Source organism: Acinonyx jubatus, chromosome D1 (genome assembly GCF_027475565.1).
Source record: "Acinonyx jubatus isolate Ajub_Pintada_27869175 chromosome D1, VMU_Ajub_asm_v1.0, whole genome shotgun sequence".
Taxonomy (NCBI): domain Eukaryota; kingdom Metazoa; phylum Chordata; class Mammalia; order Carnivora; family Felidae; genus Acinonyx; species Acinonyx jubatus.
In genome coordinates, this window is record NC_069390.1 from 102,939,353 (window position 1) to 102,957,955 (window position 18,603).

An 18,603-nucleotide genomic window follows, 5' to 3' on the forward strand; every position below is an offset into this window, starting at 1 on the left:
GTTTGAACTCATCTGTGTCACCAAAGGCGGCATTACCAGCAGAGAGTGAAAAACTCGCATTAGAGCAATTCAGATTGACAAAATTTGAGCAAACTATGAAAAGGATTCAACTCCTTCTGTGCACTGATCCATAAACATTTACAGTTAAGGAATGTTGGAATGTGTGGGTTGCCCCTGTGAGAACAGTCAAACTCACTGCCCAGTGGCTGGCCTACCCACACACAGAGTTGCCAGACAGTGGTCGGCTAAAATGGAGAAGAGTTCTTCCAGAAGACCCATCCCACATTTCCAGATGCCATCTAATAGCTTCTGTAATTTCAAAATAGTGGTGGGTGTAAATGACATTTCAGATACCTATGACAACTGTAATGTGATATGAAAACATTTGTGATTTCCACTGATGACAGAATCACAGGTCATGCTCATACTACCAGCTGGTTGTCATGCTTGTAATTGAAGCTACATTTCAGATACAGGATAGTGAAAATGAAGCTATAATCCTTCCCTACGTATGTTCACGGCCCCTCCGACTTCTATTCCACAGACCTGATGGGCCAATGGAGCCAGTTAAGAACCTGTTTTATGTTGATCATAGAACCAAGAGAGTGGTCCCCAAATTTGAGATAAGAGAAATGAGAAAAAAAAAAAAAAAGCAAGTTTTTATAACACTAAATGTTTTAAACTTTAAAGGTTTTTTTTTCTTTGCTTTTAAAATACCCTTTTGACGAAATGATAGAGTAGATAGTCATTTTTTTTAATGTCTTTACCAGGTAAAAAGGAAAAGTTGGCAATCCTATCTCCAGTTCCCTTACCCATTCCTTTTATTGTATTTATTGGTCTAAGAAATCCAAAATCTGGGACTTGTTGGTCCAGGACACCATGACAAATCCAATGAGCCCCAATTCCAAATCTCACCTAACAGAACCCCAAGTTAGTCCATTTATCCACTCTGTTCCCAGTCCAAAGCGAAATCCTGAGCACTCTGAGCCATCATGATAGACCCACTTCCTAGGAAGAGATTGATTTACAGGGTGGAAATGTGACTCACTCTAACCAGTTGAACCTGAAGCAATGTGATTGTGCCTGGGTGTCTTATGTCTGGAAATGCTGAGGTTGTTCAGCCACCATGAGGGAAGCCAGCCTAGGATAAAGTCAACAGAGTGAAGAGACAGAGAGAACCTGGGCCCTCAATATCACAAAGCTGATCCCACCACCCAAAGCCCCACCGATGCTGCATTCCTTGCTATGTGACACGACTCCTAATTATTTATGACCACTGAGTTGGGGGGTTTCTCTAACATGCAAGCGAAGTCATCCTAACTCACCCAGTGAGACACTTTGGGAAGCTTTTGGAAGGGGCATTACCTTTTAAAAAGGCACATCAGGGTACTAAATAAGCTTACCTGTCCCTGTTTATGTCAATTATCCCTCCTACAACCCTAACTCGAGCCACTCCCCACGATGTTGCTGATTTTACCTCCTAAATAGCTCCCATTACTTCCCATTCTTTCCATTTCCACTGCCAACTCAAGCCCAGCCACCACTAGCTGTTCAGTCTACACAACTGATGGGCACAGCCCTCCAGCTGGTTTTCCTGCGCCCACCAGGGCCTCTTCGAAACACAGCCAAGTGACTGTTTTAATGTAGAACAGTTCACATCACTTTCCTGTTTAAAATCTTGCAATGGTTTTTCTACTGAACTTGGAATAAAGTGCAAACTACTTAAGTTACCTGCAAAGCCCTACAGAAATTGGCCCTCTGTACCCCTCACCCCTGTCCCCCACAGCTGCAGCCACGTAGCACCCCCACCCCCCACCCCTGCTGTGTCTACTTAAAGCCTTCAGATCCCCAAGAGCTCTGCTCAGCAACCACTTCTTCAGGAAGAACTGTGACGACCACATCTTCCACCAGGACCAAATCTGGCCCCCAGGAGTATCCTCATAGCACTCTGTATAGTCTTTCCTAGTATTTAACATGATTTTAAATTACCTATTCATTTGTATTATTAGCTGATGCCTTTTTTCCCTACTAAAAGGTAAGCTCCCTGTCTTGTTCACCACTGGATTCCCAGTCGCTGAAAGAGTGTAGGTATTCAAAAGACATTTGTGGAACAAATGGATGGATGTTCACAGATGGTCACAGATACTCCTGGGAAGTAGCTTGTCTCCGAGTGTCTGCCTTCATAAACATTACGCAGGATCCCTGTTCACCAGCTCCCAGAGTCCTGCTCTCAGGCAAAGCGACTTTACACCTGACTACTCCCTCTCTGTGCCGTGCTGGAGGTGGGGAGCAGAGGCCCTCCTATTGCTCCTAAGGGTGACTCAAGCCTCACTCACACTCTCTCCAAATCATGGAAGGAGGCAAGATGCATAACATCTATTATGGGCTGAATGTTTGTGTTCCTATGAAACCCATATGTTGAAGCCCTAACTTCACGAGGCAGTGGTATTAGGACCTTGGGACATGACTAGGTTTACAGGAGTTCATCAGGGTAGGATCCTTATCATGGGATTAATGTCCTTATAAGAAGAAGAAGAGACTAGAACTCTTGCTCCCTCCCTCTCTCCCTCTCTCTCTCTGTGTGCTGTGGGAAGACACAGCAAGAAGGCAGCCATCTGTAAACCGGGAAGAGAGATCTCAGCAGGCACAGAATCTGCAGACATCTTGATCTTGGGCTTCCAGCCTCCCAGCTGAGAGAAACAGATGTTTGTTGTTTAAGCCATGGAGTCAGTGGGTTTTGTTATAGCAGCTTGACTAAGAAAATGAATCAAACATGTGGGTTGCAGAATCAGAGACATGGGCTCACTCCGGTTCTGCCACTTTCCACTTACATTCCCCAGGACTAAGCAGCCAATATCTCGGAGCCTCGGTTCCTCATTTGTAAAATGAGATAATAAGAATATGAACCACACAGAGTTGCCATGCGGATTAAATGAGGTAAGCTCTCAGCAGAATGCCTGGCACACAGTATAAACATTCAGCAACAACGGTGTCTATTCTTGTCTGAATTACTGTCATAGAGCTGAGGCACAACCTTAGAGATTAACTAGTAAACGGCCTGATTTCACAGATGAGCAAACATGATCCAAAGAGGCTCCAGCGGCAGAACCAGCAGGAGGAGCCGGGGCGGTGGCTCCCGGTGGGTGCCTTTCCATCCCAGTGGTTACTCTGACAGCCCATGGGCCTCCCAGAGCTGAGAAAGAGCATTAAGGGGGTGAGGGGTGGGGGGGGGAGGGGCAGCCAGGAGATTCTCTCCCCCAGGCCCAGGATGGGCTGAGCTAATAAGTGAGTGCAGAAAGGACCAGAGGGGGGCTTCTCTGCCCCAAGAGAATATCCATCCCCCCAGGAGCATAAAGAGACATAGCCCAGGAGAATGTCCTAATTAATCCAGTACTGTCCATCTCTTTTACCAGGCCTTCCTGCTTACTGTTTACTGGGCTTCCTTTCAACACTGTGGTAGCTTTCTCCCTGTCCTGGGACCAAGAAAAAATGAATTTCCTGCTAATAGCATCCTCATCATGCGAACACCCAAAGGTTATTCTATGAGGATGCAATTCAGAGACAGCCTCACATGCACACACACATCTGAACAAAAAATATATTCCTTGATGCCTGCCTGATGTTGCAGCTTATGCAGCTTTGACAACCATGGGGAAGAAGAGAAAGACAGAGAGAGAGGGAGACAGAGAGAGAGAGAGAGAGAGGAAAAAAAAACAAACCTGTAAGAGGTGCAAGTGCCCAGGGGCAACACAATCAATCACTTCTAAAGGGCATACTTCCCCTTGAGAAAAGGTTGAAGGGAATAAGAAAGCAGATTCAATGAAGAATTCTGAATCTATTGACTGAAATCTGTTGTATTTTCTAACTATTTGAGAACCCATCATGTTTGCATCAGGTAATCGATTGAGGACTTATGTAAATAGCAAACAGAAACTTTCCAAGATATGGGCAAATTCAGCAGAGATGAACCTTCTGTTGCCCTGCAAAGCCTGCCTCTCCTTCCCTGTTATCTTTGTGATGAGATGTGGCCAGCCACCTCCAGACTGAAGGCCCCCTCGTTTCCTCCAGTGCTAATAACAATCACCATGATGACCAGCAGTTGCTCTGAGAATGCACAGTACTCTCCTTTGCCTCCTGCCTCTGCCAGAGCTGCTCCCCTGCAGGGACCCCCCTCCTCTGGACTCTTTAGCCATGCTTGTCCACCACCGTTCACCTAGAAGGTGGCCTTCCAACACCACCTCCCACTGAAACCTTACCTGGTGTCCCCGGGCAGCATTAAGAGCTTCCTTCAGTGGGTCCCAGGGGCGCCTAGTGCCTCCCCCCACCATTATGACAATGATCACACAGCTCTAACTACCACTTCTAACACAGAGACATCCCCTCCCCCGCCCCCGCAGTTTTATGTTCTGACAGGTCACTGAACCCACTCCTATTGTGATAATGACCACTTTGCCCACAGCACTCAATTTTAAAACACACCTTTTTTTTCACACCCGTGTGTTTCCAAAAAAAGGATGTTTTGCAAACCATGTGTACATTTAATGTGGTACTGTTTCTGATTTTATTTGTCTCAAATGTCTTATTGTATTGAGAGTGCATCTTAAAATCAAAGAAATAATGTCACTTACTTGTGCGTCTGACCTCCCCTCTCCACTATGAATTGTGGGAGCAGGACCATCTTTCTGTGCCTCTAGGAAGCCACTGCCCAACAGATGGAGAAGGGAGGGAAGAGCAAGGAAGAGAAGAAGGAAGAAAAGGAGGAAGGAAAGGAATCTCTTACACTCTGCAACCTACAAAGCTCCTTCGCATCTCACTTTCACTTACTTGATTTCCCATCAAAGGGCACTGGGGTTTCTCTCCCAGACATTTTCCCTGCAGCTTTCCTGGTTACTGCTGTCTGGGTACTCATGTCTGCTATAGATGCTCAGCACAGCCAGGGTAGTCAGCCACCTAGGGCACGCACTATAAGGAGAGAAGCAATGGGGAAGAAAGTCACAGATTCTGGTTTCCTGCAATTCAGCTTCACAGGCCAGACCACTCTTCTGCGAACCCTGCACCCTACAGGTAAGAGCTCACTCCACTGAGCTCCATCACATCTCAGCTCCTTGTCTGTCGGGCCCATGGGGCATGCCAAACTCTGGCCTCACCCTTACCTATCCACCTGCTTCCCAAGACTGCAGTCAGCAGCTTTCTCACTTCCCCCAACTCATGCCTTGCCAGTGACATCTTCCTTGGCCCCCAGCTGTCCAAGAACGTCTTTCTTGACCCCCAGCCCTGACAGACCTCACTGTCTTCTGCCTAGCACCTGCCGTCTGAGCCAGACTTATTAGCACCGAATATACTGTGGCTGTCATTTTATGGCATTTTCCATAGCAGAGGGCTAAGCATATAGGTAATCAGTTCACACATGATTGAAACAAATTAACGTGACAAGCAGCTTTTCTGGGCTCCTCTGCCCTTTTTCATTTCCTTGGTCCACCATTCCTTCTGTTTCTAGCCCAGACAAATCCCTCTCTCAGAGGCTCCCTGGTCAGTTGAGAATTGTGTCCCTTGCTTCTGGTTTTTCCAGGCATTTTGTTGGAGGTATGCCTGGACCATGCTCTAAGCAGCCCCCTGAAACTCAGGCCTTGTCAGACATCTCCCTGAACTGGTCTCTGTCCTTATCGGTTCTTCTCGATTCTGCTCAGATAACCACTTTCACGGGCATTAGAAGCGGGAGAAAGGCAGCTGTAGGACACGGTAGGCCTGTGCACACTCCACGGCTGACTCTATTAGGCTCTGTTGACATGAGCGGCTATCAAGTCAGGTGTTCAATCTTTACATTGTTAAAAAACAAAGTTCAACTGAGTAAATTTGAAGATCTAATTGCCTTTATTCAATGATTTATGAATATGCCATCTAGGAAGCATAAAAGAGCTCTAAAGAGCTGTTTAAAATAAAAGGCTTCCACAGGCAGAAAGGGGTCAAGACGAAGAGTGGATTGTTTCTGGCAAGGTCACCTTCCTTTGGGTAAAGGTGGAGGTTATCAGGGAGATGACCTCACTGGTGCTGACCAGGTGATTCCAGCTTGACTGGTCAAAGGTCACGTTTCTGGGAGATGCTGAAACTCCACTTCGTTTGGGGGCTAAGACTTGGTTTGCAGATGTGGGACTTAGCACAAGTGACTCCATTTGTTGTTTTTTCTTTTTATCATGAACAATTGATTCTGCAAACCTAAGGGGTGTGTCATTTACGTTTGCCCCTATTAAATTCCATCAAACTTAGTCTTATCATTCCAGCTGTTTTTTACCATTTTGAGGCTTCATTCTGTCCTTTCAACTCCTCAGCAGGGTGTAAACAGTGTACACGGGGTTTGTGGGTGGCATCGAGGAAAGAATTAACACCACGTCTATAGCAAGGATTTAATTCACTTCTTAGCCCTAAGATACCATGAGGCCTGGCAGGCTGAACGGCCTTTTAGGGCTCATTTTTATAGGAGTGGCACATGCCCAGTAATTACCATCTTATCCCACCTTCTCTCTTGGGCTCCTCACACAGTGCTCCCTGTCTCAGTAAATAGAAGGCATTCCTAATTCCTCCTTCCCCTTCAGCCTGCACATGAAATCAGTTCCTTGGTCCTATCAGTTGATGCTATCACCTCAATAAATACTGCCATTCAGCCACCACTCCCTCCTACACTTCAGCCACACCTTTGTATACTCTTCCCTTCATCTCTTTCTCTAACTTCCATGCTTCAGGCCTCGGACTGAAACCTCACTTCCTCCAGTAAGGCTTCTCATCCTGCAGATTTCTCATCCTGCTGCCAGCCTCCCCATCGTGGTGTTTTCTCTATCATATCACCCAGCCACTGCATGATGCTGCTTACTTAACCCTTCCCAGCTACATCTACGTTCTATCAGGACAGGGGAAGGGTCTGCTTTGCTCATTATTACACTCCCAGCATATGGGAGATATCAACAAATATTTCTCAAATTATTGAATGAAGTAATGATTCTGTGACCTTGGATGGGCAAGTTTAAAATCACTGGGAAGTGATTTGGCTCAACACCCATGAAGTTTCCTGGTATAAGAGAGAGAACAGAAGCTTTGGCCCCTGATTAGCAGTGGTACCTGAGTCATCTCTCTTAAAACTCCATGAGCCTCAGTTTCCTCATCTGAAAAGTGGGGAAAAAAATTTATCAGGACACCTGGGTGGCTCAGTCAGTTAAGCATCTGACTTAGGCTCAGGTCATGATCTCACAGTTCGTGGGTTCAAGCCCCACCTCAGGCTCTATGCTGACAGCCTGCTTTGGATTCTGTGTCTCCCTCTCTCTCTCTCTGCTCCTCCCCCACTTGTGCTCTGTGTGTGTCTCTCTCTCTCAAAAATAAATGAATGTTAAAAAAAAAAAAAACTATCATAGGCGGTTGTCCTGATGCTCAAAGGAAATTATGCATATGAATGTATTCCCAAGCTGAAAAACTGTGGTTCAAGGACAAATATAACCATAGACCCCAATCCTGTCCTGTCTGCAGAAGTTGTACCAAAGACCTGAATGAGCTCAACCTTGAGCACTGACATCATCAGTTTGGGCTCAGTACTAAGTCCAGCAGGTCTTTTTTATTCTTTCTCAACCTTTTCTGCTGTCTTTACTCTCTGACACTCCTGGGCCACTTCCAGAAGCTTTCATAACCACTTCTACTGCACTCTCTTGGTGGACGGTTTAATGATCCTGAAGGCCCTAGAAATACATTGAATTAAAACACAAAATGGATAGCATTGTGCATTTTAGTGAAACAGCAATTAGGAGCGGCACTCACCATGTACTCAGGAGGGCAAGAGCGCTGAGGAGAAAAGGAATAAAGTGACCTCATAAAGACACTTAATTTCATTACCACCAGACACAGCTTCCCATTATTGCTCTTGGTGTTTAATGGTTTTATGATTCCATCTATTGATGCTTAGCTAGTTCATTAACTGTGCTGCTAAAAATACAATTATCTCCAACAAAACCTTTATCACTAATAAAAAGAAGGGGGGAAAAAAACCTCTGTCATTACCAGAAAGCAGTGAGGTAGATACACCTCCTGTGTCCCAAAGTTGGCCCCAAAGTTTTTGTGGACACTGAGACTATCACTCACACACTGCATGCAGCTAGTTAAAAAACTCAATCATGCAACTCCAATTCCAAGCTGACTCCAACTCACTAGCTGGACTGATTCTCTGCACCCAATTCACAATGGGTCTGATTAGGTCGACTGAGCCAACTTGTCGCAATGCTTGTGACAAATGTGAAATATGAGAATCTTCTTAACCATTCATTCATCCAACAGGTATTTCCTAAGCCCCTACTAGACATACAGAGATACTTAAAATAGACAGGGCTATGCTGACAGGAAGCCCACAGTCTAGAAGACAATGGGATCAGAGGACAGAGAATCCCAGTTACTGAGCTGGGGCTTAAGGTGGACCTCCAGTCCCTATGCGGAGTGAGGAGGCAGAAGTGGATACTAAGAAGAACGGAAGGTGAGAATGGCTTTCTACATCACTTACCATAAAGGCCACTACAATGGCTTTCAGGCCCTGCAGGGTCTGTCCTCAAGTCCCACCCTTTTTATCTCTCTTCAGAGCCTATAAAAGGTAGGAGGGAGGCCAGTACAAATAACCCAGGGCTGAAGTCAGAAGGAGACCAGGGTCTGATAAAAACCTGTGTAAAGATTTTTAGGTGGCCTCCTTATTCTAAAGAGTCTCTATTTCTTCCTTCTGGAGCCCAAACTGCTTTCAGCAACCATGTCTCCCTGGCTCCATTTCCTATTACTTTTCCTCTTGCACACTCTGCTCTGGTCTCTTTATTATTTCTTGAATGTGGCAGGCCCCAGGGCCTTTGCATCTACTGTGTTGCTGCCTACACAGCTCTTCCCTCAAGAAGTGTCAGGGCTCATTCTCTCACTTCTTTCGCTGAAATACCCCTTCCCAGTGAAACTTTTCCTCCCAACCTACCCACTCTCCCCAATCCCTACCCTTTCCCTGTTTAATTGTTCTCTAGAACTTTAACCACCATCTGAGATACTATATACTTTACTTTTTTTTTATGTTTATTCACTGTTTTTCTCAACTGCCATGTGAGCTCTAATAGGGTAGGGACTTTTCTCTTTTGTCCACTGCTGGCTCCCCAGCACCACAACTGTGCCTAGCATTTGGGAAGTACTTTAAAAATATTTGTTAACTGCCCAAATGTGCTCACTGTTTGCCTCTGTCCCTCTGCTCCAAGCCCACTCTCTGTATACTCCTCTATAATGCTTTAGTGCCTTTGCCAGTTGACTTGCTCAGAAGTTTCTCAATAAAAGATATTGGGTGCAAGAGGAAAGGAGAAGCCACTGTTCTTCCTCCCTCTCTCTCCCTCTCTCTCTCTCTCCCTCTATTTTTTTTTTTTTTTTTGGTGATGTCTCTAAAGTGCTATGTTATTTCCATCATTCCAACTCTAGCTGTAACAGCTCCTCCTCTGTGGCAGCTGCTCCTGTGGCTACAAACCCTCCTCTGTGTTCCCAGATCCTGGTAACACCCCCTCCTCCCCTTTGTTCCCCCAGCCCTAGCTGTGGTAGCTTCTTCCAGCAGTTAATTAGCTCTGAGTCACCTCACAATCTCACTTTTGTTGCTCCAGCCTCCCAACACCTATGCATCCAATAGCCCACAATAAATCCCCTCCATTTGATAAACCTAGTATGGTTTCTGACTAGGTCCTAGTGGATACAATGAACATGGGAGGGAAATAAAGCACAAGCATAGTCCTATGAACTAAGCCAATGCAGAGAAAAGGGGGAGCTCTGACAGAAGCTGTACCACCCTTCCCAACTCTGAGGGGAGCAAAGAAGCTCCAAGATCAATGGAAAAGCCAAGCAGTGGAGGCTGGTCTGTCAGATACCAGCTGAAGGCTGACCCCACCTGATGGTGGAGCAGATACCAAGGCCAGTACCCGGCCTCCATCAGGCTTCAGTCCAGAAAGCCTAAACCACATGTAGAACCCAGTGGATCCACCCAAGAGATGCTTAAGAGACGCCGACAAAAGGAGAGCCAAGGGCTGTGTCCCTGACGCTCTCCGTTCCAGGCCTGGGAGAGTCTGCAGTGCAATCTTTTGGATCTACCAGCATCGTGTTTGTATCGGGCTGATCACTGAGGATGTCATCTAATTGCATCAGTGGTTTTTGCTTCTTATCTCATGTACTTCTCTTCCTCAGCTGTTCGTCCCTGTGACTAGTGCAAAGACAATTCATGGCTCAGTTGTGCGCCTTTTTTAAAATAAATTTTATTTCAATGTTTATGTATTTTTGAGAGACAGAGAGAGACAGAGCATGAGCAGGGGAGGGGCAGGGAGAGAGGAAGACAGAGCTGTCAGCACAGAGCCCAACGTAGGGTTCGAGTTCACAAACTATGAGATTATGATCTGAGCCGAACTCAGGTGCTTAACCTACTAAGCCACCCAGGCGCGCCCCAGTTGTGCACTTTTAATGCGTCTGAGGTTGAGATGTATGAATTTAACTGGTAATCTGCACTCAAGTTTTCCCTGAAAAGCTGTTATCTGTAGTGCATCTCATAATCAATGGTACCTTAAAAGTAAAGCATTGTGGTATTAACAAGAAAAACCCTAGTGAGAACCTTACTGTGTGCCAGGCCCTGCACTCAATGGTTCCACTGCCCTATCATTTCATCCTAGAAGCAGGCCTGTGAGGGATGTTTTAGTGTTCCTATTTTTATGAACAGGACACAGAGGATTGTAGGTCACTGGTGTTGAGTTCACACCATGGAGTCCATGATCTCTGTCCCATTGTGCTACCCATCCTCAAACTTCTGACCAGAAGGAACGGCTGAAGAGTAGCTTCTGAAATAATCTATCAGTGTCAGAACCCTCAACCAGCCCAGCAGTAAGTCTGAACTGAGACCTAGAAGCAGGGCAGAGAAGACTCATATGGAGATTCAGATCTCCCCAGGTCTTCCCCATGGAACCATGGCCCACGTGGCCAGCCCACCTAGGAAGCATCTCTTCTGCCAGACAGAAAGAAGTGTTTAAGCTGGCCCTTGAGGTGGTTCCAGTGCAGTTAGGGAGATATATGGGTGTGCAGGAAAAGATAAATGATGATAGGCAATACTATCAAATGCCCCCCAAAATGGGACAATGTGTGTACGTAAGGCTCCAGGGGTTGCTTACGGAACAATGTGTGTGTGTAAGGCTCCAGGGGATGGAGAGCTTTCCAGGATTAGCAGGCCATCCTCATACCCCAATTTGTCTTTGGGAGAGAGTTTCTGAGGGTTGTGAACTTCTCTGGTTCCTCTGCTCCCTTTGGACCCTCACAACAACCTTACAATATAGGTCTTGCCGTCCCTATTATACGGAAACCCTAGATCACACAGCTGGTGAACAGTTGAGCTGGATTTGATTTGAATCTCAGTCTACTTAACCTTCAACTACACCATGTCATCAGTGTGTGTGTGTGTGTGTGTGTGCGTGCTCCTACATGCATGCACGCACACCACACATGCCTTATCTACTGTCTACAGAGGCAATTATTTTTTGGGAAAAGCAACACAGGACATATTGCCAGATACATTCAGAGAAGCCAAATATTCCATAATCCTTCCTGGGTATTTTATTGTTTGTGAAAGAGAATGGATTGTTGTGGGTGTTTCGTTTAGTTTTGTTACATTTTAATGAGAAGTCTGGTTAGAAAATAAACAAGTTGTAAAACTTGAGATTTATTCTTTACCTGGCAAGTTGCTTCCTGCAGAAATGGGGCTGCACTGAAAGAGTAACTCGGTCCTCAGTGATGGCCTCACCCCCAGGGAACCCGACCTGTTTGGTGTTGGTCTAAGGCATGCAGGCTGAATAAATGCCAACCCACCAGGGTCTTCACCTGGTCACCAAATGCCCCAGGCATATCTCTTCATTCATGTAACAGACATATATCCAACACCTACAGGGTCCCAGACACTAGAGGAAATAAAACAGCTCTGCCCTCAAGATGCTCAGCCTGATGAAGGAGGAGGAACAAAAGTTAATCATTGCAATACAGTATAAGATGTGACATAACACAGTCTGTGGAAGCAGCTAATTCGACGTAATTAGGAGTGAAGGGGGCAAAAGAAGGTGTTAAGAAAACCGTAACAAAATTGGAGATATATAACCAGGGCTTTAAAGATTAAAGAAGACTTTGTTTCCCAGACAAATTAGGCAGGAGAATTCCTGACAGAGGGCGCAATAAGAGCAAAATCAGGGAGAACCAACAAGGCAGGTCCACTGAGTACGATGATGCCATTGGAGCAAAACTGGGGTTGAGGGGAGATGAGTTGTGGGTCACACCCGGGAAATTAGTCCTAGATTGATGAGTTGTCATTGTTTCTGTTTTTGTTTTTGCTTTTAATTCATGTTCTAGCACAGTCTGATGTATTTCAGAACCTGGCTTAATTGATATTTTAATTATATGCTTACACCCTGTAACAATTTCAAATGCAGGTAGGTACTTGAAATGAGATAATGTATGTGGAAGCACTTAGGGAACTCTGAAGTGTTAGACACGTTACTGTTAATGGTGTTCTGCATCGTTCTAAGATTCCTGAAGCAAACCATCATTCATTCCCATACACAGTCATGGAGCCCCTGTTACGGGCCCAGCCTAAGCCAGGAGGCTGGGAGGGCTGAGGAAGCGAAGGACACACAGTACTTTCCCAGACACCCATCCGTGTGGCATGACTGCTCACCAACCATTAGCACATGAATGTCAGTACTTTATAGGTACTGAGACCGCAAACCCTTCCAGGGTTGGACCCCATTACACCACACCACTGACAGGGTGCCTGGGTGGCTCAGTTGGTTAAGGTTAAGCATCCGACTTCAGCTCAGGTCATGATCTCACAGTTTGTGGATTCAAGCCCCACGTTAGGCTCTGTGCTGACAACTCAGAGCCTGGAGCCTGCTTCAGATTCTATGTCTCCCTCTCTTTCTGCCCCTCCCCTGGTCATGCTCTGTCTGTCTCTCTCTCAAAAATAAATAAACATTTTTTTTTTAAATTTCAACCACACAATCGATTTAACAGCATTGTGTGGCCAAAAGGCAACAGACTTAGTTTCCTACCACTACTGTGTGTGGCCTTGGGCTATCACAGTCCTCCGGATCTCAGTGTCCTCATCTGGAACATTCAGAGATAATGGCGATTGCCCCACAGTCTTTTCGGCTTTGCAGAATTGAGAAGCAGACTCTCTTAATTCATACCCACCTCCTGTGGTTATGTTGGCCTCACCAGGGTGAGATAGCACAGGAACAGCAAGGAGAATGAAGGAAAGAGGTGTGGGTACTCCAATCTGGTTCCAATCTGGACTCTGCCCACGGCCTTGGAGGTGTCACTGAACAGCACTTCATGGGCTTGTTTCCTCCCTTGCAAAAAGAAAAAAAAAAAAAAAAAGACTATCAAGGAACCCAAAGCCCCAGCTTCTCCAATAGTCAATACCAAAGTATACCTGCTCAGTGATTCAGCAATCATATATTGAATACGTAATATTCACTGGCAATGTACAATGAATGAGGCTTCAAAGATTTTTTTTTAAATAATGATAATTTAAAATAATAAGAGGCAGCCTCTCAGAATTCAAGTAGAACTCTAACCAAGCTAAAAATATGAATATTTCCTTCTTAAAGTCAGTGATCTACCTGGTGTCTGTGGAGTAGACAGTTACAAAACAGTGCTCCAAGAGCTGTGAGGGTCTAGATTTCAGAACAAGGTCCTAGAACAGGGCTAGCCACATAGTCAGTGTTGAATGAACACCTGCTGAGCTAACAGAGGTTATAAGTACCGGCCATCATGAAAGAACCTAGGAGAGTCACCCAGCCCATGGGTGGGGTCAAGGAAAGCATCCTAGGGGAGCATCTCCTGATACCACTTTGCAAGAGAACTGCCCTCGAAGGAGTATGAGGCAAGAGAGTAAGAGCCACATTCCCACCCTGCTTCCAGTACTCAAAGGTAGGCTGAGGTGCTGTGGTGTCAGTACTGTATTTGCCAAGAGATGCCCTGGGGGTTGTAAGATGTTTTCGGGTCTGGAGGCAGTGGGGGCCAGGAAGCGGACAACTTATGGAAGCACAGACGGTCTCCGCTCAAACCGAAATGTTCACAAACATGGCCACCTGACCCACACCTTCCTGCCGAGGGGGCCCCTTGCCAGCACCTTGTTTTCCACTAAGCCACTGGGTATCTGGTTTGGCAGAAGCACAGCAGAATCCAGGCCGAAATTACTTGTTATATCTCCTTCCTGTAATTTCTTGATCATCTTGTCAGGCATTTGTCTTCATGCCAGAAAAATGAGCTCGCCGAAGGCCGGCTCCACCAACTCACTTTTTTATCCATGCAGAATTCTAGTCAGACCCAAACTAGGATAATTTCATTTGTTCACTGGTGGGAGAACAAGTTTGCAGAACTGCTTTGGAAAAGGTGGTTGGTTATGCACATAGATATGTGGCAGAGGGGACGGTATTAATTTTGATAGTGACTGGGGCTGAGTTTGACTGTGGGCTCAACCACTGGCCAGCTCCGGACGCTCCAGGTGAATCACAGAACATCTCTGAACTTCAATTTCCTGTCCCAGGGAAGCCCTTGGAGAGGCCATGTGACCTCCAACAGAGTAGACAAACCAGGGATGCTCACACACTGAGGACAGAATCATAAGCCAGCAGTATGGCAGGTGCATTGCCCACATCACTGCAAGTGCACACTGTCTGATGCTTCAGGTGGGGGCATCTTCAAAGAGCCCACTGTAGGGGTGCCTGGGTGGCTCAGTCAGTTAAGCGTCCAACTTCAGCTCAGGTCATGATCTCCCAGTTCATGGGTTCAAGCCCCATGTCAGGCTCTGTGCTAACAGTTCAGAGTCTGGAACCTGCTTCAGCTTCTGTGTCTCCCTCTCTTTCTGCCCCTCTCCCACTTGTGCTCTATCTCCATCTCTCTCTCAAACAATGAATAAACACTAAAAAATTTTGAAAACAAAAAACAAAAAAAAACAAGGAACGCATTGATATTAGTCATGGTCTAGCAGGAGAACAGGGGACACTCCAATTAGATAATTTGAGGAAAGTTTAATAAAGAGATGATGCATGGAGGTATGGGCAGCATGGAGGAAGATCTTGGGGAAAAGTGCAGTGCTCTGGAGTTAAGAACTGCCTGCACCCTAACCATCCTGATGAGGCAAAGGGGCAAGAGTGGTTACCAGATTCCACATACAGAGCACAGAGTGTGCAGAGAACTTACTGACAGGAACTGTGACCTTCAAAAGAGAGAGGCAGTCAGATGGTTCCACAAGGAGGGAACCGGGAAATTAACACCCCTACCTCTCTCTCCTGCCCCTCCCTAGTCCCCTCACAGTACTCCCCATTGGCCAAACTCAAGCAGATGCTAAAAGATACAGGAGCCCTTTGAGACCACCTACACAGGTCACCCTACTGGCGCTAAAGCAGGTTACAGGGGGTTAAGAAATTAGGTCTGGAGAGACAAACGGGAAATATCTAGCACACCCCATGGAAGCAATCCACAAGAGAAAGAATCAATTTTGAATATGTGCCAAAACTCTGTGGGCACAAAAACAGCTAATGATTGTTCCAGTCAAATAAGATCTTTCCTGCTCCAAGCGAGGGGACAGAAACCACAGGTGGTCAACAGAGTTGAGAGCAGGAAAAGAAGGCACAAAGCAGGAAAAGAGAAAGCTAGCCATGCCCCTTTCCTACTGCAGGCTTTTAGCCTGAAGTGAACCTGAGATGGAGAATGTATTAGTTAGAGTAGACTAGATTGCAGTAACAAACAGACCCAAACATTTAGTGATCCAACACAACAGAGGTTCATTTCTTGCTCATATAACGTTATAGGAGGGGCGCCTGGGTGGCTCAGTCAAACATCAGACTTCAGCTCAGGTCATGATCTCACAATTTGTGAGTTCGAGCCCTGCATCAAACATGTGGACAGCTCAAAGCCTGGAATCTGCTTCAGATTCTGTGTCTCCTCTCTCTGCCCCTCCCCCACACACACTCTGTGTTTCTCTCTCAAAAATAAACAAACATTTGAAAAAAAATTTTTTTAAATACATTATAGGAAAGTTCCAGGTTGGGGTAGTAGGAAAGGCAGGAGGCTTGGCTAAGGGACCCTGGCCAGTGATCCTTAACACATAGCTTCCAACAACCACCCTGGGGTCATTTCCATCACAGTTAACTAGAAAGAGAAAACAGTATGGAGCAACACACTTGGGAAGTTTTTAAGGGGCAGACCTGGAAGTGAAACGCATCTCTTCTACTCACATTCCATTGGCTAGAATCCAGTCTTATGACCACTCCTGACTGCAAGGGAGACTGGGAAATGTAGTCCAGCTAGTCAGTCATGTGAGCAGAACACAGTATAATGGAAAATGAGGGGAAATGAATTTGAGTGGACAGCTACCAGCCTCTGTTACAGAGAAACTTTAAATCCTGAATTTTGCTATTACAGAGAATCGACATTTAGATTACTGAAAAGGTCTGATTTGTGATTAAAAATTACAAGAGGATTTTTATTATTTGGCAGTGGTAGAGAGAATCATGAAGTCTACCCTAGATTTTATCAAAGGAACAAAAAAGTGCTAGCCAGAGAGCAGGCTTAAATAGGCCTGAACAACAGTTTTAAAGTCGTTTGCATATACCATTTGCTCAGTTACACCTGTTACTCTGTTACCCTTATGTAATCAGAATGAGTATTATTTTTCTCTCTTTTTACTTCTGTCAAATCTTTTTTCAATTTCTTACACTAAAGATTACTTTTAACTGGGGAAAAATATAAGATACACTTTAAAAAAAAAAGGCCAATGAAGGGAGCACCTTCATTGAGTGTCCAACGCTTGATTTCGGCTCATGATCTCCTGGTTCGTGGGATTGAGCCCCGTGTCAGGCTACCTCTCTCTCTGTCCCTCCTCCACTGTGCTGTCTCTGTCTCTCAAAATAAATTTTAAAAAACATTAAAAAAATAAAATAAAATAAAAAGGCCAATGAAGTTACTCAATCTTCGTATTCTGCTTACATTCAGTTCTTTACCAAGTACTGGTGCCCAGTTGGTGCCTTAGTTCAGACTGCTATAACAAACTACCATAGATGGGGCGGGGGGCGGGGGGCTGCTTAAACAACAAGCTTTATGTCTCACAGTTCTAGAGGCTGGAAGTCTAAGATCAGGGTGCCCGTGCTGCCAGATTCTGGTGAGGACCCTCTTCTCGGGTGCAGACTGCAGGCTTCTGATTGTGTCCTCACATGGAGGAAAGCTGGTGAGAGAGATCCCTGGGGGCTCCTTTATAAGGATACTACCCTCACTCATGAGGGCTCCACACTTGTGACGTAATCACCTCCCAAAGGCCCCACCTCCTAATACCATCACTCTGGGAGTTAGAATTTCAACATGTGAGCTGGGGAGGAGGGAACAAACACTGAGCCCATAACAATGACCATGAGCTTGTTATGCATAAGGAAGTTGATCAAGGCAGCGAGGGAAAGAGCTGAGGGCAGGAGAACAGAAAATACGAGCTAAATAAAGGGCCTGTCAAGGTGCAACCATCACAGACAGAACCTAGCCAGCAACAAAAACACTTTCATGGAAAATTATAAGATAGCTATGGCTCAAGATCCAGGTAAAATGGGTAAAGGTGGTTGCCAGTAATGGGCTCGGAGACGTCCTCCTGAGAACAAGTCCGGAACCACACATTAGACTACATATGCCTCAATCCTGCTTAGGTCCTAAGTAAACTAAGTAACTCCTCCATGGCGAAAATACTCCCTTCACCTGTCAACAAGATACCACACATAAAGTGCTTACCCTGGCTGGATTCATTTGCTAGGATGGCTACTGTAACAAGGTACCACAGACTATGTGGCTTAAACAGAAATTTATTTTCTCACAGTTCTGGAGTCTGGAAGCCCGAAATCAAGATGTCAGCATGGCTGGTTCCTTCCAAGGGCCATGAGGGAGAATCTGTTCCAGACCTCTCTTCTTGGCTTGTAGATGGCCATCTTTCCCTGTATCCTCATATCATCTTTCCTCTGCATGTATCTCTGTCCAAATCTTCTCTTCTTGTAAGGACACCAGTCATATTGGATTAGGGTCTGCCCTAACAACCTCATTTTACCTTATTTACCTCTTTGAAGACCCAGTGTCCAAACACAGTCCATATTCTAAGGTCCTAGGACTTCAACATACAAATTTCAGGGGGAGGGGGACACAATTCAGTCCTTAACACCAGCTAAATGGTCATCGCTACTATTATGGTCCTTGAATTCAAGGACCCGAATATCTCAACCCTCATCTTACCTTCCCACCAATATTTATGTCCCTTACCCCTATGCCAATCACTTTCTCAAGTACTGTTAACCAAAGCACCTTGAACTTCCCCTTCCCCAGGCTTCTCTGTTCTATAATCTACCTGTGACACACCAAATCCTCCTCTTAGGGCAAGACTCTGCTCAAGCCCCATTAGCCCTGACCTTTCTCTCCACCCCAGCCATTTGAAAGGAAGAAAAATTAAAGGTTACACTCATGGTGTGTCTTTAGCAGCACAATATCATTCTATCCTCCTGCATTCCTGTGCCCCAT

At 45.6% G+C, this 18,603-nt stretch overlaps 1 long non-coding RNA gene across 1 annotated transcript in view; it reads right to left on the reverse strand.

Moving 5' to 3' along the window:
• Window positions 1–1,824: 1,824 nt before the first annotated feature.
• LOC113593181 (uncharacterized) overlaps window positions 1,825–18,603 on the reverse strand; it is a 116,184-nt gene continuing 99,405 nt past the window's right edge. The window contains exon 5 of the long non-coding RNA XR_003413246.2: window positions 1,825–13,400. This is a non-coding gene — a long non-coding RNA (uncharacterized LOC113593181). The remainder of the gene's footprint in view (window positions 13,401–18,603) is intronic.